The sequence below is a fragment of the Narcine bancroftii genome, chromosome 6 (genome assembly GCF_036971445.1).
Source record: "Narcine bancroftii isolate sNarBan1 chromosome 6, sNarBan1.hap1, whole genome shotgun sequence".
Taxonomy (NCBI): Eukaryota; Metazoa; Chordata; class Chondrichthyes; order Torpediniformes; family Narcinidae; genus Narcine; species Narcine bancroftii.
In genome coordinates this window covers 32,543,271-32,568,811 of record NC_091474.1, presented here as the reverse complement: position 1 = coordinate 32,568,811, position 25,541 = coordinate 32,543,271, and the positions used below count along the sequence as shown (strand labels likewise).

Genomic DNA, 25,541 nt, shown 5'->3' with positions numbered 1-25,541 from the left:
AGTGAAATCCAGAGCAAGATATGCTTGCAAACTGGAACAAGAAGTTAAAGGTCTTAGCTAATGCACAGGAATTTTAGGACAATCATTAAGAACTAAACGAAAAGAGTGGCCAGTTCTTGAAAAGGTATCAAAATAGGAGGTCGAGGGAAAATAAATGGCGTCCATGATATCAATTGGAAGCTGGTTAAAAACGTTTTTTTTTTAAATTAAGGGAATCAAGAATTGATGTGGCAAAGTGTAGCCAAGGTAAAAGATCAGTGACAAGCTTTTGAAGATGAGCAAATGACTTATTTCTGGCTCTAACCCTTTGGTTCCTATTTTGCACAAACCAGCAAAGAAAGGCGGAAATTCTTTCTGACCCACATTAATTGTGTTTTGGTGTTCACAATATGGTTTTTATTAAGCTCACATCAGGTTAATTTCCAAAATGCGTGAGAACTCAATCAAATGACTAATGCCTGTTTAATCAAGGCAAGGTGTCTGGAAGCAGTCAGAGTATAGTCATGGGGTACTCTCCGTTTCAGATAATGAGCATTTTTGAAAAATAACAGCAAAATGTTCCTTATACATTTCATTCAGGATATCAACTCCATTTAAATACCTTGGGTATTGATATTTAGGATCCAACCAATATAATCCTAGACCTTTGAAAATGAAAAATAATCTTTGCTTCTTGGATTCATTATCAACACATTCAATTTGCACTACTGGTTTGCTATCCCTAGTATATTGAATACAGGTTTCTAATTATCAGACCTCTTCATTGCCTCGCTCTTACTATCTCCTATGCCCATCTGATTTTAATTATCTCACATTGCCTCACCATTTCACAGGCAGACATGCCAAATGTGAAAGTAAGTTGAAACATGTTGTCACAAGAGATGGATGTTAAAAAGGGTGTGATAGTTCAAAGTTAAAAATGGCAAGATGCTACGCTTTTCAAGAATTTATTTCCAGTTCAAAAAGCACAAACTGTGTTGTACAGATCTGCCTCCAAAGTAGCCCAGTTGTTTTTAATGATCTGAACAATTTATTGACTTCTGAGCACAGTGGCTGACAGGAACCATTAAAAAATCTTATGTGTATGGCTGTCACCTGTTTTTCAAGAACACTTCTATGCTTCATATCAAATATCAAATGGTGTTTAAAGTCTAACGTAGAATAGAATTGGAAACGAAGCCAGGAAATGGAAGGATTGATCCCAATTATATTGGTTTATGGGTAGAAGTTTGCATGGGGTGATCAATTTTTGTGCATAATTATCTCATGTCAAATTTTGTCTTCCCCCGCCTCCACCCCCTCTCCACATCCACCATGGAAAATGGTTTACCTGGAGCACCCATCTAAAACTGCCTTTACATCTCTAGCATTTGAAAATCAGCCTGTTACTGTGCTGTATGTCTACATTTTTTAAAAATCTGCCATGAAATCCAGCAGTTTCTCAAACCATAGAACCATAGAACATAAGAGTGCAGAAACAGGCCTCTTCAGCCCTTCTAGTCCGTGCTGAACCATTTATTTTTTGACTAGTCTCACTGACCTGCACCCAGTCCATTGCCCTCCATACCTCTCCCATCCATGTACCTGACGAAATTCTTCAAATGTTAAAATTGAGCCAGTATTCGTCACTTCAGCTGGAAGCTCGTTCCACACTCCCACCACTCTCTGTGTAAAGAAGATCCCCCTTATGTTCCCCCTAAACTTTCCCCTTTCACTCCTAACCTACGTCCTCTTGTTTGTACCTCAATGAAAAAAAGCCTATCGACATTTACTCTGTCTATCCCCTCATAATTTTAAATACCTCTATCAAATCTTCCCATATTTTTCTACGCTCCAGGGAATTAAGTCCTAACCTGTTTAACCTTTCCCTATAACTCAGTTCCAGAAGCCCAGGCAACATCCTAGTAAATCTTCTCTGCACTCTTTCTATCTTATTGATATATTTCCTGTGGTTAGGTGACCAAAACAGCACACAATACTCCAAATTTTGCCTCACCATTGTCTTATACAACTTTATAATAACATCCCAACTCCTGTACTCAGTACTTTGATTTATGAAGGTCAACATGCCAAAAGCTCTCTTTACAATCCTATCCACCTATGGTGCCACTTTCAGGGAATTATCTATCTGTACTCTCTAATCCCTCTGTCCTACTCCACTCCTCAGAATCCTACCATTTACTGTATATGTCCTTTCTTGGTTTGACCTTCCAAAATGCAACACTTCATACTTGTTTGCATTAAATTCCATTTACCATTTTTCATCCCACTTTTCCAGCTGGTCCAGATCCCCCTGAAGGCTTTGAAAACATTCTTTGGTGTCCACAACACCTCCAATATTAGTGTTATCTGAAAACTTACCACATTATCATTGAGATCATTGATATAGATGACAAACAGCAATACATATCCCTGAGGCCACTCCACTTGTCACAGGCCTCCAATCTGAGAAGCAATCATCCACCACGACTCTCAGGCTTCTCCCATCCACCCTTTGTCGAAACCAGTTCGCTATATCACCATGAATACCTAGCGTCTGAACATTCTGACTAACTTTCCATGTGGGATCTTATCAAAGGCCTTTCTCAAGTCTATGTAGACAGCATAGACTTCACCAACTTTCCTTGTAACCTCTTCAAAAAAGCTCTATAAGATTGGTTAAAGCAAACCAACCACGCACAAAGAACATTTTAAATATTTCTGCCAGAGCCCCCTGAAATTTTTACACTAGCCTCCCTCAAGATCCAAGGGAAAATCTTGTCAGGCCTTGAGGATGTATCCACCCTTATTTTCTTTAAGACAACAATCTTCCTCTTTAATCTATATAGGTTCCATGATGCCACTGCTTGTTTTCCTTACTTCCCATGACTCCATGCCCTTATCGTGTGTGAATACTGATGAAAATAAAAATGTTTAAGACCTCTCCCACCTCTTTTGATTCCACACAAAGCTGACCATTCTGATCTTCAAGGGGACCAATTTTATCCTTTACTAACCTTTTGCTCTTAGTATACCTGTAGAAACCTTTGGAAGTTTCCATTTAAAGAAGTAATTTAACAATTATTGATTTTGTATAACATGTCTCCAAATAAAGCTGATGCCCGTCTTGATCCCTGAAACAATACAACAAGAGACTGGCAGGGCATGTTATCCAAGCCCTGTCCCAGATCCTAACACCACTTCCTCCCATAACTTGCCAGTTTGAGGAAGAACCTGACTGGCAAGTTCTATCATTACATCTGATTGGCATCCATCTCCCATGTGCATTTAGTATAGAGATAATATCCGCTGCAGCCTGCAGCTGACGTGGACTTTTTACCCCCTCCATAAATCTTCGTCCGCGAAGCCAAGCCAAAGAAGAAATATCCGCTAATATGAAACTTGGGCCCACATAACCAAATACAAATTCAGAAAATGTTGTTTATTTTGTTCAATGAGAGCTTCAAACTAATTTCAGCAAATTTATCAAAGTTCAGTGATTGTAACAGAGATTATAAGGTCCAGACATGCAATCCACTCCACCATTCATTAAATTCTCTGTCTTGTTCAGTGAATCAACCTCTAAAACTCTTCTCATCTTCCTCCTGAATGGATAATCATTTCATATGAGGCATTGACTCCTGATTCCAGACAGACAGCCTGTAGAAATATCTAACATCTCCCCACTGAACTCTTGTAAAATGTATATATTTCAATGAGATCGCCTGATTTTTTTTTTCTCAGATCAACAGGATAGATGTCTAACCTGTTCCATTGCTCCTTACATCACTGAAAATTAATCTGGTGAACTCTCATTGCTTTTTGTTCCACCTCCAGAGCATCCTTCAGTGGGTAAAGAGACCAGACCTATGCACAATATTCAGAATATGATCTCATGTCCATCTATAATTGGTGCAAAATGGCTCTTGCTTTCACTCAAATTTAGCAATACACACCAACATAGTTTTTTGCTTTTTTTTAAATTGCATATTGATTTTTAGTTGTTTGTGGTCAAGGGCAACTTGGTCTGCAGAATGTCAGCACCTTTCAATCTCTCACAACTGACCATGCCATTAATAAATGGTTTTTTTCTTATTCCACATGAATGATATTGTAATGACTAGAAGTGCCAAAGTTGAATTGGTGACATTTCTTTCTTAGTCGGCCTCAATATTACACTTGATTATTATTTAATATTCTTTTTCTTCTTCAGAAGCCTCATCTCTGAGTATGTCTTGCTCCCACTCTGTTTTTGTGGGTTCTGGTCACCGATGCAAACATTGGGGAAATGAAGACTCCACTACAGATGGGTGATGAGATATCTGATTGGTGTGGTGGGAGAACAAGGTGGTTCCTACAGAGGTAAAGTGGTGGGTGCACTTTTTCTGCTATTTATGTACCCTCATTTTCATCTTGATATACAGCTTTGAGATGCCTAATATTATCCAAAATGCACTTTATGTATTTTGAGCAGTTACTTAATGGAGGTTCCTCTGTTAAATCCATAATAAGGTCCACTTCAGTGGTTGAGTGATGGATATGTGACTTCATGTTGAGCTTGCCAAAGTGGCCATAACGTCATGGAATTGCACAGCATGAACCAGATCCTTTGGCCCAACTTAACAATGCTGACCATGTTGCCTATATTACATTGATCTCATTTTCCTGCAGTTGGTCCATATTTCTCGATTCTAATCTGTGATGGTGAGGGTCGAGGTAACAGGAGTTACAACACTGGACATGTGTTAGCATCAAATCGCAAATTTTACCTATAGCCAGGAGCAAACATGAAACCGGAGACTGTATGGCCACACGCAAACAGATCTTGCAATTTTGCAAGTTCACCAAGCTAACAAGTGCATGGGGAAGGTATTTAGAACTACTGAAGGTTAGAACAAGCAGTACTGGACAAGCCCCCAATGCACAGACACGGCATACACGTTAAAAAAGCTATCTAGTTGCAGATTCAAAAGTGCAAGTTAAATGGAGGAATCACAATGACCCCTCAGGTGCACACCACAATTGAACTATCCCTCATGGCGCACATCTCACAATTTGTCCTCCTATAGATCATAGCCAAGAGTAAGCTCAGGGGAACAAAAAGAAAGAAAGTGGCACATTTGCTGCTTGTTATCTTTCTGAAACTTGAAGACTGGTATCAAATCATGTCACTTCAGGTGAGGAGGATGACCAATTGGAAGGTGGCTTAGTCGGCCATATCAAGTCACACGACTTCAGATCGGAAGATGACGAATCATATGGGGCTTAGTCAGTGTACTGGCCTGAATTTGATGGACAAGGGAATTGACCTCTGACCAATGAGGTGACCCTTCATGTTACATCATCCTATCCAAGTATCAGTCCAAATTTTTAAAAATGTGACTGTATCTGCCTGTCACAAACTCCAGCAGCATGTTCAATATAACCATCACATATTTTTGTGTAAAAACTTACCATTCTTATCTTCTTTATACATTTCCCTTCAACTTAAATATATTTTCTCCAGTTTTAGTCTCCTCCCTTTGAAAAAGGACATAATCTATATCTCCATGTAGAATGCGTCGAAAGAACCAAAGACTTGTTGATCCAAACCAAGGCTTTTATTAACTAAAAGACTGGAGCATATCACAAGTAGGTCGACCAGTCCAGAATGACCTGGTCTGGCTAGGAGCAATCCTTTAAGACCTTCCAGTAGGTTTGGCTACACTCTCAGCCAATCACAGTCATCCTACATTACCATCTGTACATATACTCATTGGTGATAGAATCTGTACTATCACACTCCCAATAATTTTATGAACCTATATTAATTCACTGTCTCCTGCACTCAAGTGAGAACAATTCTAATCTATTCAATCTCTCCTTGTAACTAAAGCTATCCATTCCTGACATAACTTGTCTACATTTTTTCTGGCAGTACTGCATGCTTTCTAAAGTGTGGTGACCAGAACTACACACAATATTCCAAGTGTGGTCAAGCCAGTGTCTTGTGCAGTTGCCACATGACATCCTAACTCAATTCTCCAGTCTCTGAAGACAAGCAAGTTAATCACCTTCTTCATTACCCTTTCCATCTGCCTCACAATTTTCAGACAACTATGAACTTACACCCAAGGTCCTCCTGTATCTCAATGCTTCTAAGATCCCTGCTATTTTCTGTATATGTCTGACCAGAATTAGATTAGCCAAAATGGACACTTCTCTAGATTAGCTTCTAGCTGCCACTGCTCTACATAATTTCCGAGATAATCTATATCCCTCTGTATCCTGAGGAATCCATCCTTGCTATCTACAACTCCACCAATCTTTGTGTCAGCATTAAGCTTGCTTGCCAGATATTCTCATTCAAGTAACTTACACACACACACACACACGCACACACGCACACACACACACACACACACACACACACACACACACACACACACACACACACACACACACACACACACACACACACACACACACACACACACACACACACACACACACACACACACATACACAAAACACCAGATGCAGATCTTCTGTCAGGAAAGTAACACTCTCTATTGCTTTTATCAGTCTCCAATTACTAAGCCAATTTTGAAATTCAGTTTGCCAAAACACGTTGAACTCCTAGACCAGCCAACCATGAGGGACCTTTATATAAAACCTTTTCTAAAGTACACGCATGCTACATCAACAGTCTTACCTTTGCCAACTTTATCGATAATCTTCTCCAAAAACTCAAGCAGATTTGTGAGGCAGGATTCCCCATGACTCTGTGAAATAGATCCCTACATTTCCAATTGATCAGAAGCCCTACCTGAAATAATTTTTTTTTCCAGTAATTTCCTTACGTCTGATGGAGGCTTACAAACCAATAGTTTCCTGTCCAATCTCTACAGCCTTCTTAGAATATGGCTATGCTCCATTCTCCAGGTGCCTCATCAATGATTAAAAATTATGCAGTGATGATGAGACTTGTTCTCAGAATTTTGTTTTGGAAGATGTTGGTGGATGTTGGGGAGATGGTCATGGTGATATCTTTCTCATGCCAGCTGTAAATAATCCAAATCTCAAAGGAATATAGGAGGACAGGATCACTGCAGCCCAATAGAACTTGTCTTGTGTCCAGAGTCATGCCTTTATCTTCAACTATTCTTTTTATTCTTTGACCAAAGGCCACCTGCTGGCATAGTAAAAGTGATGGTGAACAACGTCATCAATGTCAGCTTTTACCAACAGACGGTCCTGAGATACAATAAGTGGTTCATGTTTTCCAGGGCCTTACTATGAAATTTTATAAGAATATAAAAATATAAGAGGAAAAGAACGATGTAGAGCAGGGGTAGATGAGCAGAATTCCATTTACTTGTTGATCTGGAGGGCCAAACTCTTCCATGCTTCGTGAGAATGACTTAGAGCAGTGGTTCTCAACCTTTTTCTTTCCACGCACATACCACTTTAAGTATTCACTATGCCATAGGTGCTCTGTGATTAGTAAGGGATTGCTTAAGGTGGTATGTGTGTGGAAAGAAAAAGGTTGAAAACCACTGTTTAAATTGTACCTAATTGACTCGTTATGTACATGGTTTCATAACTCTGAAGGAAATGAGCCAATGACAATTTTTCTCAAGTAAAATATTTCGGTAACAATTGGGTCTAGTGCAGTGATTCTCATCCTTCCCTTCCCATTCACATACCACCTTAAGCAATCCCTTACTAATCACAGAGCACTGATGGCATAGGGATTACTTAAAGTGGTATGTGAGTGGAAAGTAAAAGGTCGAGAATCATTGGCTTAGAGCCTATCTTAAACCAAGCATCATCTGGATATTGCACCTCATCTACAATAGTTCAGGTGGCTGTGTCCTTGTTTCTGGAATGTAGTCATGTAGACTGAGAAGGTTAGTTTCTCTACCATGGGAAGTCGATTGGAGATGAGAAACATGATTCCAGCAAGAAAGATTGGACAATGATGTCAACCTTTTTGATACTTGTCTTCCCTGAATTTGGCTCTGTTTTAGACTCAGGTTTAATATCTTGGCTTGCACACCTGAATTAGGCAGTAATAAGATGGAGACGTATTTTTATGTGCAATTAAAATTTGAGAAATGTGTTCTACCATTTCACCCAGTTAATGATCAAATGATTTGATGAGGGAAAATAAAAGACAAAATATAATGTTTGATCCCGTTCCTTTAATTTCTCTTGGAGATGTATCGAGAAGATCATGTCCACTGTGCTTTGTTTGGATGGAACATGGGTGAGTACGGGGACACTGGCAAACACTTTCCCACTAACATACAGCATGAATTCTACTGTTGTAATTCCCACAGCTGAACATTCCTTTTCTTAAAAATGGTCACTTTAACCTCAGAATTGTGGAATCCCAATCACGAATCATGAATTCAAAACCCCAGATTCTGTTAATATTAACAGTTAAATTTCCAGTAGAGGGCGAACCTCTCCAGTTTGGTTCAGATTGTTTGGAGGGGAACAACAAAGCCTTTTTTTTTAAGAAAAGGAATCAATGGACATAATTGTCAAGCAACTAGCAGGCAGGATGAGTTTAGATTAGATAATCTTTGTGTGTGCTTGGAAAGATGAGGTATATTGCACTGACAATGAAAAGGCACTGAAGTAAATAAATTCTGCACATTTGCAGAAACTTATATGGGGGGGGGTGGTGTTGGAATAACCAAACCTTCTTGAAGAACAGGGAGTTTTATTATGTTCTGACTGATTGATAATTGCCACAGATTGAAGCAATGGGTTCATAGTGTGAAAGCAGTATGTTAATTTGCTTGTAGGGATATCAATTGTGAGACCATGACATTGAAATGCAAATCTCCTCATTTACCTCAAATGGTCAATGAAATTATCAAACAATTTTGCTTGTAGTACGTATTCGCCAACGTTGATTTGATGAGAGTTTCAAAAAAACAATGACTTCATAATTTGCTTGATTTAGCTTTAACAGTAAGGACAACTCCCAGCTGGCATACATTTTGCAAATTTGGGTCAATTTAGATGTGAAAGCAGCGTCTCTTTAAAACTTATTATTGTATAACCTTTGGTGCACATGCACCATAGTGAAGTTCCTTGGCCAAAACTTTTGTAGTGATTTATTTGGTTTTTATCCATTTTCCATGACAATCTAAAAAAATGACATTTGTTTGTTTTCTTTGGCGATAGAGGTACAGTGTTGGTTTCTGGCTTAAATCTCTGGTGACTATTAAGAATATCTCTTTATGACCATCCACTTAAGAACTACTGTGGATTGTTAAAATTTGGTTTTAGAACCAAGTTCCTATAGTAATACACTCTGAATTCCTTTGTTCATGATGTTTATGTTTTTATTTGTAGAATATATCAGCGTTGTCTCCGCTCCATCCTCAACATCCATTGGAGCGCTTTCATCCCTAACGTCGGAGTACTCGAGATGGCAGAGGTCGACAGCATCGAGTCCACGCTGGGTGGGTCACGTCTCCAGAATGGAAGACCATTGCCTTCCCAAGATCGTGTTATATGGCGAGCTCTCCACTGGCCACCGTGACAGAGGTGCACCAAAGAAAAGGTACAAGGACTGCCTAAAGAAATCTCTTGGTGCCTGCTACATTGACCACCGCCAGTGGGCTGATATCGCCTCAAACCGTGCATCTTGGCGCCTCACAGTTTGGCGGGCAGCAACCTCCTTTGAAGAAGACCGCAGAGCCCACCTCACTGACAAAAGGCAAAGGAGGAAAAACCCAACACCCAACCCCAACCAACCAATTTTCCCCTGCAGCCGCTGCAACCGTGTCTGCCTGTCCCGCATCGGACTTGTCAGCCACAAACGAGCCTGCAGCTGACGTGGACTTTTACCCCCTCCATAAATCTTCGTCCGCGAAGCCAAGCCAAAGAAGATATTCTTGCATGTTGCATTTTATACTGATTTACACCCTAGTATTTTAATTCAAGACAAGCTCTGTTTGAAATGTGAATACCAGATTTGCATCTGAATTAAAAAAATCTGCATTACTGACACTTTGATGCAAATCTCCACATCAGTCCAGATGTGCACTGATATTGTGTTCTAGTTAATTAGCTACATAACATAATCAGGAAATTACAATACTTTATTTTCATGAAAGTACAGGCCTTTTTTTTAACAAATGAGTACAAGAAAGTTTATGTCCAAATCTATTTTCTGAACTATTTATTTTCAGTTTTTGACCATTTTGATTTCCTGCTTGGCTGGACTTGCCAAAAAAAAGGTATAGTCAAGGTTTCAGCAATATCAAATTAATTTTACACAGAGTTCCTGTCATTGGTTTCCATGTACCCATCAACAATTCTTTCATAGAAGGCCAAAAGGCTACTTAGCCAGCTAAACATCTGAGCTTGATTTATTTTGCCTAACTATCTGGCAGAGTTTCAAGCTGTCAAAATTGCTTATTCTGAAAGGAAGCATACCAAATTTCAGCTTCCAAACAGAGGATCACAGTATTAATAACAGAATGCAAAATATTTGTAAATCAAAGCGACAGCTTACTTTTACACAAGCGGGATATAGAATGATTAAAGAAAAAAAAGAAGAAAATTAGCGTTGTTTTGTAATGGGGAGAACATTTTTATTCTGGCTTTACTTTCCCAGCTCTCCCTCTAATTTTTTTTCCCCCACTGATCCTTGTTGACATGCATCCTTCTTCAGCTGTTAAGGTCATAAGCAGGCCCTCATTTCTTCGACAACCTCAACATAGCAGGTCTGCACTCAGACCATAGAAGGTACCAGGGCTGTGGTGGGAACTTGAGGAAAATTATCATATAACATAGGGCCTGTACTGCAATGTTCCAAGTATGGCTGGTGGATTCATGTGGCAGGTCATCTAAAAATATGAAGTAAACCACCAGATGGAAGCTGGTATCTCCATGAGAGTAGAAAAACCTGTCATTGGTGAATCCTGGAGGTTAAGCACAATTTCACGCAGTAACATCCCCTTAATATATTGAATCATACTAATTAAAGAATAAGTATTGCTCTGTCTAAGTTCAAATTACTGATTATCTTTGGACCTGACTGCCAAAGGTTGTGTGTAAGATTATTATATCGATGGGATGACAGAATGATGGAATACAACTGCAGTTCGATACATTTTATTTTTATTTTCAAAAATCCTTGTCACTAGCATATTTTGGTCATGGTCCAGATATGTTTGCATACAAACTACATAGTTTGGCGATAACTAATCAAATGGACTATTGTACCAAAGCTTCACAGGCAGACTTATGCAAGATTTATTCTGCTTTTAGCAAATTAACATCTAGTAAGCTAGAATGTCAACAGAATGAGAGTTTTTATGTAAATTTTGAATAACGCTCCGATCATTTGTCATAAATATTTGAGGCACTATGGGGTCAAATTGTGAAGAATATGAAATGTTATCCATGGCTCTGGCCCTGGAAATAAATTTTTTATAGTAATATTATTACTTGATGTAGTAGTACCAGAACCTATATCTAATTATCTCTCTACTTCACTCAAAATCTTATTCTATTTAATATATTGCACGAACATCACTGAATCATTGAGAATATCAGAGCACGATATAAAGCTGCAATGGCCATGAAAGGCATTTACGTAGAAGTCTGTACATTTGTTTCCGAGTCCTACATGTAAAATCAACGTAAGGTTGCATTGTTTTAAAAAAAAGTATAAAGCATCCAAACTGAAATGTGTTCATTTGAATTTAATCATAAAGCAAGATTCTATTCATTCAAAAACAAATTTCAGTGAAACATTTCTGTGAGACATTTTTTATGATAGAAAATCTGCAAATTCATTGATGTGATCGGAACAATGGTGGTTAGGTGCAAAGTAAAACTCCATTGGAGTCTCCTTTAGCATTGCACCTTTTATACAATAGCCTGAATATGCCTGGGATCATCTGATCTCAGAAGCTAAGCAAGCACTGGACTAGTCAGTACTTGGAGGGGAGATTGCTTAGGAACAGCAGGTGCTGTAGGTTTCAGTGAGGGGAACTGGACAAAGTGGCAACTCTGTCTGCGTAATGGTAGACAAAAATTAAAGAATTTCATGTATGTTCCATTCTAAATGTAGTATTACATGACAATAATGGAATATTTACATAAAAGGTGCACTACTGATAGAGACTCCATGGAATTTAACTTTGCACCTAGCCAGCATTGTTCCTAACCTGTTAATGTCTGATATGAACACTGAAATCTAAAAGTAAAAACCTTACATTGAGTATCAACGAATTCCTTCTTTTTAATCAGATCAGTGCATTTAATAAGAAATAATTGACAAAATTAAAGCTTTGAACTGTGGCCTAATTCCGTTTGATCAATACTAAATCCACCTAGACTACTCCTGCCAGTTTTAGGATGTATTGCAAGATGAGTAATCCAGAGATTGAGGTCAATTCCTTCAAGGGTAAAGTGGGAAATTGAGGGTGATAGCATGGTGATGGTTTTTAGACAAAGCACCTCTTGGTATGGCTCCAACATTCCCACTGTTTGGTTCAATAGAAAGATGTGCTGGAAGAACTCAGCAGTTCAGGCAGAATCCATGGAAAGCAATAAGTATCGGACATTTCAGGGCTTAGCCCTTCTTCAGTGTTTTACATCAGAACATAACTCCAGCAAAATACTATCTAGTGGAACTTAAAAGTCTTGCCAAATTTCAAATATAACAACTTTTTCAAGTTTACTGTTCAATTATTCCAACAATTTTCTTTTTGCAGTCTATTCACAATCTATATCATCCTCCTCTATCACTGTTTCTTGATAACGAACTCACTGCCCTTGTCTTGTGTTGTTGTAGACAAAGATAAGAAATGGGAGCAGGAGTCAGGCATCTGGCCTACCGAGCCTATTCTGCCATTCAATAAGGTCATGGCTGATCTAGTGCTGGATTCAACTTCATTTGCCCAACCCATAACCCTTTGTTCACCTATTCTTCAGAAAATGTATCTATCGGTATCTTACTCTACAGCTCCTTGGGCAGAGACTTCCACAGATTCACTACACTCTGGGAGAAGCAGTTCCTCATCTGTGCCTTAAATCTATTCCTTTAGATCTTGAGGCTATGTCCACAAGTTCTCGTTTCACCTGCCAGTTGAAACAACCTTCCAGCTTCTCTTATCTATGCCTTTCATAATTTTGTAAGATCCCTCCTCATCTTTTGAAACTCAATGGAATATAGACACAGACTACTCAATCTCACCTCACAAGAAAACCCCTTCATTTTACATTATCAACCTGGCGAACCTCCTCTGCACTGTTTTAAAAGCCAAGATATCCATTCTTAAGTAAGAAGACTTGAAATGTGCATAGCACTCACCAGTACCCTGTACTGTTAAAGCAGAACCTACCTCCTATTAAATCCAATCCATTTAGCAATGAAGGCCAACATTCTAATTGCCTTCTGCTTTACCTGCCATACCTGCAAACTATCGTTTTGCAATTCGTGCACAAGCACTTCCAGGTCTCTCTGTATAAAAACATGCTGCAATTTTTTGCCATTCAAATAACAGCCCATCCTGCAATTTTTCTTTCCAATTGGATGACCTCGCATTTACCAACATTGCATTCCATCTTTAAGATCCTTGCCAACTCACTGAACCTTTCTATGTACCTCTCTGTAGACTTTCAGTATCCTCAACACTATTTGCTTTCCGCTAAGATTGGTGTTATCAGCAAATGTAGAAATGTTATACGTGAACAGTCACTGAAACTGTGGCAGAAGTTTTCATTCAATCTCAATATAAAATTAAAGGGTGATCAGGCGGGCTATAAACTTTATATTTATTGATAAGTTTTGACAGGTTATTGATAGATCATCAGATGTGACCATGACCATTTAAGGTGAGATTAAAATTCAAATTTTCCTAATTTTCTGAGCATATTCTATTTTGTTCTTAATGGTTTGTACATTCATATCTTCTGACTGACGACAGCTATCTAATACATTCAACACCTAGTCATAGTTATCCATATCCTTATTTCATCATTCTGTCCCTGCTCAGAGCTTTAATAGTTTTCTCAAGATACAGATGTGTTTTCCTGTTAACTGAGCTCTTGATCTCATCTACTCCAACTCATCTAATGGGCTCCCTGTACATTTGACCAAGTATCTGATAAAACCTCATTGTCATGTCACTTTTACTGGAATTCCCAGTACTGAACAGATACATATTTATACACTTCCAAACAACTGTTTAGGGTACTTATGAATATATAGTTTTGAAAACCCGTTATGGCAACACTCACGACAAACACACTCTCGCCTGCCATAGGTGCTGGTCTCTATCATTAAATATTGCTTGCAACATCTGTGGATACCTTGGCTCTGGGATATCAAAATAATGTAATGGAAATTTATTGAAGACTGGGATTTATCAATTATTAGCTATTAATTATATCCATTCACCTTGTCTCTTGCTTTCAACCTTCAAGCAAATTGGATTCAATTTTTGTGTCTACATTCATAGCCATAACAATTACAGCAATGGGCATTTTTCTTGTCTACAACACTGTTATCTTCTGTAACCCTCCATGCTGCTTCATATTGCTTTGTGTCATGGGAAAGTTAACTTTCTCCAGTACAGTACTATTGCCAATCTTTATCTTTCCAGTGTCTCTCCTTCTCAATATTTCGACTGTCTTCTTGAGCTGAATTTCTTCTGCATATTATGGATCTTAAAGCCATCAGGTTTGGCTCAAATTTTAAATAGACATACAGCTTGGTAACAGGCCCTTATGGCCCATGAGCCTGTGCCACCCAATTACATCCCAGTATGATTTGAAGGGTGGGAGGAGACCCACGTAGACATGGGGAGAATGTACAAACTCCTTACAGGCTGCCCCAATTTGAACCCGGGTCGCTGGCGCTGTAACAGCATTGCGCTAGCCGCTACGCTAACCGTGCCACCCATGGTGGGTGGGTGGCTTCTGTCACAGGCTGCTCACCTTATCCTTCCATTCCACGTTCCAGTACATCAGAGTGGCCTAGATGATAACAACTGAAAATTCTGATTAAGTGGGCCCTCCTACACAAGGCCCTTCTTCCCATTTGTCTAAACCATTGCATTTTCTCTCTTTGCCTATTTCCCTCTTTCTCCAGCATAAAGGGGCTGAAAGGTTTACCATGGATCGATAGGAATTTGAAGTTCTGGTTGCAGTCAATTCAGCTTCATAAAATATTGGAGCAATTCAGGGAGTTACGTGGACTTCTCCTATTCCTAATGTCTTTTTCTCAAAAAATATTCTTCAGAACTGTTCCAGAAATGAGACACCTCAGCCACAAAATTTGTTAGAGATAAAAATTAAGTTGAAAAAATTTGATAGAAGCGCGAGGAAAATGATTTTGTACAAAGTGTCTTTAAGTCTTTCTTTCTCTGCCTGTAATGATAGTGGAAATGATAATTTTCAGGGGAAAATTAGATGACTATTTGGGAGAATGGTGAGGGATATTTTATTGCTGCTTCACATATACTGAAGGCAGTGAGTATTTTTATTGCCTAAAGAAACGATGGATTTTCAATGATATATGCGCATTTCTGACTTTTAAAAAAGCATTCCCAGACTCCAACCATGACATTGAGTTGATTCTGTTCACTGTACTCTTGGTCATTTCTGACTCAAAATCCTGAAATGACAATCAAACTGGAATTTTCAGCCACATAACAAGATATTTAAACTGGTGGTTAGACAGGTTTCAGGGCCATGTTTAAAAGCAGGAAGGAAAAGACAATAAAAGAATCATTATCAAAAGTAGATGAATTAGCATAGGGATGATCAAGAGGGCAGTATTGAAAGAGTACAGAGATCTCAGGGGCTTGTGAAAATGAATGAGGTTAAAGAAATACAATGAGGTAAGGACATGAAGGGATTTTGAAAGTAAGTGAGATGATTTTGAGATTGAAGTGTTACTCAGGCAGCAACCAATGTGGGTCAGCAAGTGGACAGTTGATGAATGAACAGGATGATGCAAATTTGGATACAGAGCTGAGTTTTAGGTAACCTCAGACTTATAAAAGGTCTCATGGCTGTTTGAAAGTGGGGAAAAGCAAGGCAAGGAGGAACAAATTCCGCTATTTATGGTAAATATTCTCAGCAGAGTACGTCAGGACTTTAGTAAAATAGCAAAAGTGTTTTTTTTTCTTTTGGACAGGTTGGATATGTCCTACATTGAATCAAGCTACACACTGTGAGAAGAGAAACCAGGAATCTGCTGTCATGGCAATTTAAAAAGTGGGACACAGTAGACAGTGTTCAGGGAGCTGAGCTAACAGAAAACAGTAAAAATTTGACCCTGTAGATGTTAACTTCACTTTTCATAATTGTTACAAATCACTGTTTATTCTCCAATCATTGATCATGATTTTTGAACTGAATTCCAATTTCAAAAGTTTAACTTGAAGACACATTGGACTTCGCAGCATCAGTAAACGTGTTTAAAATTAAACAAACAATGTATTGAGACATGTGGCATTTTAAAACAAAAGCAATCAGCCTGGTCCTTTAGTTCTTACTGATTTCTGTTCAACAAAAAGAAAACACATTCCTTGTCTGAAGAAGTGGCATCAGAAAGGGCAAGAACAGACACATCTCATGCAAATTTTTGCTCTGACTGCATTTAAAAAATGTATGTGCACCAAGCCAAATCAAAACGGGCACAATTAGCATAGCGGTTGTTGCAATGCTGTTACAGTGCAAGCAATTGGGGTTCAAGTCCAGCACTGTCTGTAAAGTGTTTCTAGGTTCTCCCCATGTCAGCATGGGTTTCCTCCAGGTGCTCTGTTTTCCTCTCGCCATTCAAAATGTTCTAGGGTTGTAGTTCAATTGGGCGGCACATGCTCATGGGCCGAAAGGGCCTGTTAACATGCTGTATGTCTCAAAATATAAACAAAATTAAAAAGGTGATGATAAATATCTTTCACTGAAATGGCTGATATTCAAAAATGAACTTATGCAAATCTCTTGCAGAGATTCGTGCTAAAAGAAAATGCACGTTCCTCTCTAAATAGTCAACATGAGGTAAGAACTAATCTGAAGGCAAGCCCTAAACTGAAGGCAAGCCATACTCAGGGCAGTGGATCATTTTCCTTGCAATAGGCATTGAACTGATAAAATTCATCACACATGTGGCAAAGCACCAAAAGGCCTCAAACCCTGACCACAGTGCTATGATGCATATGTCCAACTGTTTCTTCTGCTCCATGATTAATTTAATGTCTGTCCAAGCTACATCAAACCACTATTATATTTTTGGACATAACACTCTCAAAATCGAGCTTCATGCTTGAGAATCTAGAACTGAACACATTTGAGAGAATAGACCCTTAAAATCAGATATAACAATGAGGGCAAGTGAAGGAGCATGAGTGAATTGTACAGATTAAACTGTCACAATGTGTGTAGATTTATAATGCATTATTGCAAATTTACAAATAGCAAATAGTTTCCATCCAGTTTTTCACTGTGACAAATTATAATCAATCATTCAGGAAAAAAAATCTAAAAACGTTGCTTGGAAATTCAGAATTTTTTACAGTATTAACAAAATATATTTTGATTATTTCTTGAATGGAACAGTAATAATTATTTGTGGGTCAAAATATTTCATTCTGGAAATAAATTCCTTTGCTTGTGATATTCATTCTGCTGAGTACACCCATTCAGTGACCTTGATCCCTGACTAAAGTATTTCCGGCAGAAATCTGATGATGCTGTCTCAAAGCACAACTGTCGTTGAGCCATCACAATCCAATCAGGTTTTCATAATGCCATTTACACTATTGCAGAACAATTTAAGATGCCACATTGATTGAAAGTTCAAGCTTCTACAGTCTGTCTCATCATATTCTCGAGGCACATTCTGAGAATTGCTTAACTGAACTGCATTTCTATTGCATCACTTGGACATCAGTGCTTCTGTAGTTATCCTTTTGGATGAGCTTCAGGTCAGACACCAAGGTGTCCACGGTCAAGATTAAGGTCCCTGAGAAAGATGCAAAAACTCTCCCTGCACAGAGGCTACATGGACTCATCTCAATCTTGGCAAGTCGCAACATCTCCACAGACTGAGGTTTAGCGAGGTAGACACCGTAGGGTTTGTGATATTGTGTGAACAAGCATCCATTTAGTCCTTTCATCCGCTCCCAGTTTGCTTTTTGAGATAATGCTCAAATGTTTAGCTTTAGGTTCAATCTAGGTAGCCACAGCTGGCCACAGTTTTACCACAGTATGTGGCAGGTCACTAATATCTGTTTTCCATTCAGTGGAGAAGATAAGGCTGCATTAATTTTCTCATGGCCAATGCTAGGTGTGTAGAAAGATCATGACTTGCTGAGTTCAAAAGAGTCTGAATCTTATGGGGGTATCATTACTCCATTACGAAATCTCAGGAGGTAAGGGCTGTCTGTTCTTTCCCTGATTCCTAATTCTTCTTGGTGCTGTATCAACTCCAGGAAAGCACCACAGCAGTCAAAGTCATTGCAGCATCACGATCTGCATCAGTTTGCAGGTATTCTAGACGCCAAACGGACATGAAGGATTTGTCATTGTCTGCCGCATTTTACAAAGGATGGCCAATAGGAGAGCTTAGTCCCTATCTGAACTAGAACATCAGGAGGAGATGGAGAAGGAACAGGATGAGGCTGAGAAGGAGGATGATCACCATCAGAGACTACAAATGGATGAGAGTTTTGGATGCATTGCAATCAACTGTGCTAAATAATCATGTTGCCTTTCCTGTTACGAGTTTGTTCTGGATGCCATGTAGAGAAGGGGTATCCAAACCACAGACCCTGAGCCAACTGCAGCCCGTTGACCATTTTCAAGTGGCCCGTTAGAAAAAGAATGGTGTTGTAGCAGCAGCACTACCGCTGGTAGAGACCCGTGGAGTGCGGGGAATGTTCCTCCGCGGGGTCCAACTGCCCAGTCCAACTGCCATCGGCTCTGTACAGGCTTTAAAGGGTGGTTGAAAACTGCCAGGATTAATTTGTTTGGCCCGTAACTCTTTAGTTTTTTCTGTATGTGGCCATCCTGCTTGGTCACCCTGATGTAGAGACAAAAACACTCACATCAGAAGTCCAAGGGAAAGAGAAAGGTTTGTCATCAAGTTTCTGTTATAGTACAAATTATGCCTGTGTACAATTATTATTATTGGTCGTCCTTCGGTTCAAAGAAGACACATTGTGCAGTTCATCTGTGGACATGAAGGTGACTCTGCAGTCCCAGTCCGGAAGTGCAGAGTCTTGCACAATGCGGGTACTGGAAGTCCATTTTTGGATGCTGCTTTGTGAGGATGTTCACGATTTTCTATCAGTTTTTGGCAGAGCCTATTCTTCAAAACTGGTGCAGGCTTTCCAATGGGTCTGTCAGCAGCCGCAGCTTCTAGTCCTCTTGGCTGGATGTCACAGTAGAGTAAGGTTTCCTTCACAGCGTCTTTATAGCATTTGCATGGAGGACCTTGAGGTCTCCTTCCGGTCTCCAGTTCACCATAGAGCAGCTGGTGAGGCAGACAGTGGTCATCCATTCTGGTGACGTGTCCTACCCACTGCATCTGGGCTCTGATGATCAGGGACTCAATGCTCAAATTGTGTCCGATGTATACACATTGTTATGATCTGAGTATCATGGCTAAATCTTAAGGATGAGGCAATGCCAGGGTGAATGTCTTAATATTTAATCATTAAGCTTTGGTTTTCAGCTCTCTCTGAGTAACCAATACCCATTTCCAGACTGTGAGAGAGCATGGCTCCAGCTGTCTGAGTGTGTCATAAGCCACAGTCAGAGTCGGTCTTTGTTTTGCAATTACATGATGTCTTTGTGGCAATGTCCATTAAAGCTGAGGCCAAGACCTCAAATGGATAAAGCTCACATTCTTTCACCATTCATCCACATTTTTGGAATAATGTGAGCTTTGCTAATCATTCATAAACCAGAGTGGCTTGAGATCACCTGTTCATGAAGCAATGACCAGGAATAATATAACATCACTTCAGAAGGGTCTCAGAATATTTAACCTAGGGTGGCTGCCTGCAACATTACAAAAGAGACCGCTTTTTAATGAAGTGGAAAGATAAGGATATAGCGATGCGCAACTGTGCCGCAACGAACCAGCCCCGCTTGTTACATGCGGTCAGCGGGGCAGTCGCTACAAAGATGGCGATGCGCATCTGTCTCTTCCTCTCCAGAACGGAAGTTGGTGTGTGCTCTTGCGTACGTGCAGTCTGATAAGCAAGCACGCTAATTTCAAATAAACATTCTGCTATGACACTCAAGCTGACAGCCTGCATCTCCAGTCTGTTCGACCGTTTTTTTCACAGCACACTGCAAGGTGATCTATTAATTGCCTTGTCTCAATGATTCCTTCATATTCCATAATCCTTCATTTATCTTCAACAATTGAACGAGAGATTAATGTGACAAATGCATAACTTATCGGTTCATTTTTCAGTACCTAAAGTACTAACTTTATCGCTTAATTAAAGTGATTTACAGGTGATACAATATCTATTGAACATTATCTTAATTAACAACATAATAATTCAAAAAGAAACATCATATTTAAATAATAAAATAGTAAACACCTGGCATTTTTTCATTGCAGGTCTCTTCCAGTTAGTTTTGATTGGTTTGGTTGTACAGTGATGTCCTCCCTTTATGGCTGCTGGACTGCTAAAAGACTTGGTTCTTTCCAGAGGAGACCAATAGGATGTCCGCAAAGGCTTCCATTTTGTCTCGAAAAAGTGTCCTGAACTGAAAGGTTGACTGAGATCCTCCAAGTAAAATTACTTTGTTCCTCAATAAGAATGAGTTTGTCATGGTCTCCTTGACCATGAAGAACATTCTTTTGTCCGTTACTGGAATCTTGCTATTCAATAACATTGGACAATGAAGATTTTGCTTCCTGAACACTATTTGGGATTTTTCTGGACCTTGGGCTGCTGATCACCTTAAAGTGTTCCTATCACATACCATTTTTTAGATATAACCTACTTACAAGTCACATTTTAAGTCTACCCCAAGCAAACACAACTATGAAGAGCAACACGTCATTAAAAATTCATTTTCTGCATTTGCATCTTCGACTTCTTCCCTGTTGAACTTGGCACAGTCAGTGACGAACACGGTGAAAGGTTTCACCAGTACATTGCAACCATGGAAAAGCAGTATCAGGGCAACTGGAATCCATCAATGCTGGCTGACTATATTTGGACATTGACATGAGAGGCATCAGATGCTGAGTACAAGCGAAAATCAGCAGCAAATCATTTTCAGGTCAGTTGAACGAACGCAATGTGGCAGCAAAATATCTCCTTGGTTATGCATTCAACAGGCTAAATTCAATAAAAGTTCATGTAATGTTAATGGAATGGTATCACGAGCTCTCATGGTAACTTCCTACATGATAGAGCAAATCTGAAATTATCTTAGTGTTCAGCTTGAAGTTGTCTATCATAATCCCCAAATTTTTTGAAAACAGATTGTCCATTGTAATGACAGAAACCCACCCCTGAGTGACAGTTGTGACAGCTCTAATGGAGGACAACCTGAGGTTCCACAGGGCACAATGATAATGACTGGCCTTTAACTGAACAAAATGTTTTCCTAAAGTAGCACTCATCTGAGTCCTCTGGGGCAACGAAAACTTGTGCTCCTCTTTGGTGAGCTGTCCTATCAGGTTCCTTTCATTTTCTGCTTGAGTACAACCTTATCATGCCAAACGTCTCTCCTCATGCAACTCAGTATTCAAAAATGTCATCCTCAATGCGAGTATCTAATCTGTGGCTAAGAAATCAGATTCAGGATCAGAACTGAATTTATTGTCATGAACAAGTCATGAAATTTGGTGTTTTGTGGCAGCGTCACATTCATATTACTAAACATCTTATGACATTACTATAAATAATAGCACGAATAGTAAGGCAGTGTGTTTGGTTCATTGATTATTCAGGAATCTGATGGCAGTGGGAAAACGCTGTCATTGTGCAGTTGAGTGCTCATCTTTAGGCTTTTATACCTTTTTCCCCGATGGTAGTGGAGTGAAGAGGACATGTCCTGGGTGGTGCGGGTCTTTGAGGATAGAGGCTGCTTTTTTAAGACACCGCCTCATGTAGATGTCCTCAGTGGAGTGAAGTCTGGAGACTGTGATGTCACAGGCCGAGTTAACAACCCTCTGGAGTTTATTCTTGTCCTGAGTTGGCACCTCCATACCAGGAGGATGCAACCAGCCAGAATGCTCTCCACGGTCCACCTCTAGAAGTTTTCGAGAGTCTTTGGTGACATGCCGAATCTCCTCAGACACCTCACAAAGTATAGTAGCTGGTGAGCCTTCTTCGTAATTGTATCAATGTGGAGGCTCCGGGACAGATCCTTGGGGATGTTGACACCCAGAAATCTGAATTTATTCACCCTCTCCCCTAATGAGCCCTCGATGAGGACTGGGCCATGTTCTTTTGACTTCCTCCTGAAGTCTACAATCATCTCCTTGGTTTTGCTGATGTTGAGCACAAAGCTGTTTAACGAGCTGATCTCTTTCCCTCCTGGTCACTTCTTTGTTGCTGTTTGTGATTCTGCCAACAACTGTGGTGTCATCGGCAAAATTGTAGACAGCATTGGAATTATCCCTGACCACACAGTCGAGGGTGTACAACAAGTAGAGCAGTGGGATAATCGCGCATCTTTGGGGTGCGCCTGTGTTAATAATCAGTGAGGAGGAGACGTTTCCAATTTGTACTGACTGTGGCCTTCCAAAGAGAAAGCCAAGGATCCAGATGCAGAGGAAGGTACAGAGGCCTAGAATTTGTAGCTTCTTGACCAGCACTGAGGGAATAATGTTATTGAAGGCTGACTTTAGTCAATGAAGAGCAGCCGTATTTATTTCCGAGGTGTTCCAGAGCTGAGTGGAGGACCAGCAATATTGTATCTGCTGTGGAGCGATTGTGATCCTGGGTACGGTACATTGATGAAAATTCAAGTTAAGTGTTTATTATAGATATAGTAATCTTAGGCCTGTTTTGCTTAAGTCCCCACAAGTGGGCATACTCTCTCCTCTGAGAGCAAGAGGCTCCCTTCTTTTCTTGGGTCTGTCTGTAAGTCCTCATAACTGTGGCCTGAAATGTGAAGGATTTTCCACATCGAGCAGTGACTTCATTCCCTTTCTGTCTGATAAAATGTGCCAGAGTATTTCCAGATGTGAATGGGTAAGTGCATATCAGGAGCAAGATAGAAAGGGCTGAGATCAAGGCCATCATAGTTATCAGTAATAATGAAGAAGGTCTCAGTGAGGAGTGAGTCCCCAAAAGTGTGAAGAAAAGCTGAAAATGGAATGGTATCACGAGCTCTCATGGCAAGTCAATGTTACAGTTCATGTTCTGAATGGAAATGTTAGCAGTTCCCAGGAAACTGAAAGGACGTTTCAGGACTTGACTGCAAATTTGGAATTCGCAAGCATAGCCCACCATTTTTTGCCTGCACGCCACTGCTGGAATCCCATTAGAAAAGAACCTTGCTGAGATTCCCTGCCACTTACACTGGGAAATCTGCTCTATTTTTAATTATACCGACTGTTAGAAGGCCCACACGACCCATGAAGTCTGTGCCAGCCAATTACACCCAAATAACCTCCCATCGCCTTATGTTTCGGAGGGTGGGAGGAAACCAGACAACCTGGCCATTTGGAGAACATACAAACCCCTTACCGATAGCCCCAAATTCAAACCTGGGTCACTTGCACGGTAATAGCATCGCTGAACTAACCTGCCACTTTGGATCCTGCATCATCTTAGACTTGCCAATACAGAATAGACCTGTAGTTAGAAAATGTATGAATGGATATTGTAGGATTATGAGGAAGAAAGAGAAAATATTACATTTTAAATTGTATATGTGCTTCTTTATTTAAAACAGAAAAGTTTTTCATTCATTTTATATTTGTTCCTTTATAAAATAATTGTAATCATTTTTAAAAGTTTGAAATTATTCATTTCAAGCCTTTCCGATTGCCAGAGACAATGATAAACATCACAAAAATCTTGATGGCTTTAACAGCTGGCATAGCTGATGGCGGAGCTTTGTTATTTGGTCAAAGTTTCCGTGCATATTCATTGGCAGAGCTTGTTCTGGCCTACTCTTGTCTCTCTATTATCTCACTGCCAACCCAATCAACTTTCAGGCCTCACTACCAGCAAGCTCGGCCTCCTTCATTTAATGCACAAAAGTACTGGAGAAACTCAGCAAGCTATAGAGTGTTTCTTATGTTGCAAAAAGATATATGTAACCAATGTCTTGGATCTGGGCCCTACATCAAGGTATGAACCTCCAGCATTCAGCTAAGATCATTTACATAGAATGGGGACATGGGTTAAACATTAGAGCTGTGTTGGGATAATCATCAGTGAAACAAAATGACATATTTATGTTGACAATATAAATTTTCCTCAGGAGTTAACCAACAAATGATAAATTTGATTATTCTCCTTATTTTGAATGTATAACTGCACTTATAGTAACACAACATCTGGAGATTGTAATTAGTACATGGGACAGGACAAAAAAAATGGAGATGTTTGATTTAGCTTCTGCTTACTTTGTTACAGTTTTATAACAAATAAAAGGTATTGTAATAACAAATACCTTCAACAATGTGAAGTCAGGAAAGTTAAAGGAAAGATAAACTATAAATTCCAGGGAAAAAAAAATGTTACAGAACATTTCAAAATGTGCTTTGAATTGAGAGAACTAGTTTTGGCTTCAGGGAGTCTATCTCATGCACTGTCATGTGCCATATCAATCAAAGTCAATAATTGTGAGGGAACACATTTAGAAATGGACTGCTGCAGCTTTCTGAGTGAAGTATTATTTTTGTCACTACAAATTGAGCAACTTTGTCTAATTTTGCTTTTGGGTTGGTGAAGCAAAAAAATTAAGAACCAAGTTATCTGTAATGATTTAGTCTGCAATTGTTTATTCAGTTGGTGCAATATAAACTTCAGCACAATTTTTGCATAAAGCCAGGAATAAGAAGAGATTTTTTTCTCCCATTTTGTGCACCCAGTGACCATTTTGAATAAAATGCAGTCAGAAACGTTGATTCTCGGAGACTGCTGCCAAATGTTAAACAAAAACGTAGAATCAGGCAGCTCCTGTGGAAAGGGAAACTGTGGAGTTAAATATTTCAGTTGTATGGCATTTTATTTTGGATTAGATTCTAATGTAACTTTGTCTGTTGTGGCTTTAAAGAGGGGTTGAATTCCCTCAAACCCTGCCATTTTGATGTTAAACATCCATGACCAATAAATTGCATCTGCTCACAGTTACAGTATATACGAGCACCACAGGTGGAGGACATTTGGCCCATCAAACTCAAGCCAGCTCCCAGCAGAGCAACCCTATTTTTCTCTCTCATTTTCCCTCTCAAAATATCTCTGCACTCCTGCAACTTATTAACGCTCACGTTTCTCAAAAATAACAACTTTGATGCTTTACCTCCTGCCTACACTATAGAGTAATTTTATAGCAGCCAATTAAATTAGCAGTAGATTTTTCATTCATTGGAG

The 25,541-nt window shown here is 39.5% G+C and overlaps 1 long non-coding RNA gene across 1 annotated transcript in view; it reads right to left on the bottom strand.

Annotated features, from left to right (window-relative positions):
- The window catches only part of LOC138737484 (uncharacterized), a 66,014-nt gene extending 42,221 nt beyond the window's left edge, over window positions 1-23,793 (bottom strand). The window contains exon 1 of the long non-coding RNA XR_011340964.1: window positions 23,743-23,793. This is a non-coding gene — a long non-coding RNA (uncharacterized lncRNA). The remainder of the gene's footprint in view (window positions 1-23,742) is intronic.
- Window positions 23,794-25,541: the final 1,748 nt, after the last annotated feature.